Source organism: Dipteris shenzhenensis, chromosome 18 (assembly GCF_047967505.1).
Source record: "Dipteris shenzhenensis isolate YYH24624 ecotype China chromosome 18, Dip_SZ_1.0, whole genome shotgun sequence".
NCBI classification, from domain to species: domain Eukaryota; kingdom Viridiplantae; phylum Streptophyta; class Polypodiopsida; order Gleicheniales; family Dipteridaceae; genus Dipteris; species Dipteris shenzhenensis.
In genome coordinates, this window is record NC_141613.1 from 28,602,016 (window position 1) to 28,603,721 (window position 1,706).

Here is a 1,706-nt window from a genome sequence, read left to right on the forward strand (position 1 = left end):
GATGTACAAGCACATGATTGTAATAATAACAAATAAGTGGCAATGAGCTACTCTTTGAATAAAATGATCAAATGTTTATTTAGAAATCGATATGAACTATGCTAGGACTATGATGGAGCCTTTCTTAGAAGAAGCCTAGATGACATGTAGGTGCATGATGATGTGAATGGAAGGATGATCTACTTCAATTCCTATGTACATGCATGCATGCTCATATGCATGTAGCACCTTAGTTACACTGCATTGTTAAGGCTACATAGTTGCTTATCACTTGTTCTTGATGTGGCTCCATCTACCTACTTCAATCATGCCTTTTTATTGTCATGCTTCTACTTGGTGGAGGACATTTGGGACTAAGATTGCATTGTTGCCCTACCACCGAGATTCTTGTGCTTTACCTCATGCAAAATTATAAAACATGCACGGGATGTGCTTGAGACCCAAATAATGATTGCCATAGTTATTCCAAATGCATATGAATGTGAATGTGACAGTATGTCTAATCATCTTAGAGAGTTGCATGATCTTCGAGAGCAGCAAGGTCAGACTTGCCGTTCCATACTTCTCTTACTTTGTCTTTAAGGGCTGATAGAAATGCCTTACAGTTTGAAACTATAGGAGGAGAACACTAGGAAGAATAAGTCTTCCATCATATATCAAGCATTTGTTGCCAACGATAAAGGTAGGGACAAAGCCAAGAGTGGCTCCAATCAATCTAAGGTTGATTCTATTTATAACCATATAGCAAAGGAAAGAGTGATGCAAAATAGCCTAAGAAGAAAGGAAAGTGTCATTATTGCAAAGAGCTAAAGATAATTTTGTGTTGGATGATTGGGCTTTTTCAATTTATAATTATGGTGCATCACGGGAGCAATTGTCTCTCAATGTCAATGAGAAGTAAGTCATTTGGTATTTTGAAAGTGGATCTTCTACACAAGGAATTAAAAAAATGTCATCAAATAGAATGATTAGGTAAGCTTATCTTAGCTCCTTTCTAAAAAGATTGTTGAGTGAGTGGGTATGAATGAAAATACCACATCGTATCAACATACATACCTTTACAGAGGAATTGGATTAGGTCACCCTTCCATTCACATCATCATGCACCTAAATTTTATCTAGGATTCTTCTAAGAAAAGCTCCATCCTAGTCCGAGGCATAATTCATGTGGGTTTCTAACTAAACAGCTGATCATCAGATTCAAAGAGTAACTCGTTGCCACTTATCATTATTATTACAATGTGCTTGTATATCCTTTTAGACTTGCAATCCAAGCCATCATATTGATGGTTGCTATACTTTCCTCTTGTAGCATTAATGTAATGAAGCCCTAGATGACAATAGATATTCATGTTATATAAGTACTTTCTAGTCTTTTCATGTGTTGATTATCAAAATTCTCTACCATGCAATAATCTGCTTAAGGGGACCTTGCCCAGTGACATAATCTTTAGGACTTAAAAATATGTCATCAAATAGAATGATTAGGTAAGTTTAATTGCTTTCCAAAAAGATTGTCGAGTGAGTGGCTATGAATGAAAATACTAGATGGTAGTACAAGAAACATTGGGCCATTGATTAAGAGAGTCATGTTCCAAATGGCAAGTAAGATGTCAACATCCCTTTAGTGACTACATGATCTTTATGAGTTGGTGCTCCTTACCATTATAATAAATCTCAATCATTCTTCACACAGATGGGGACAG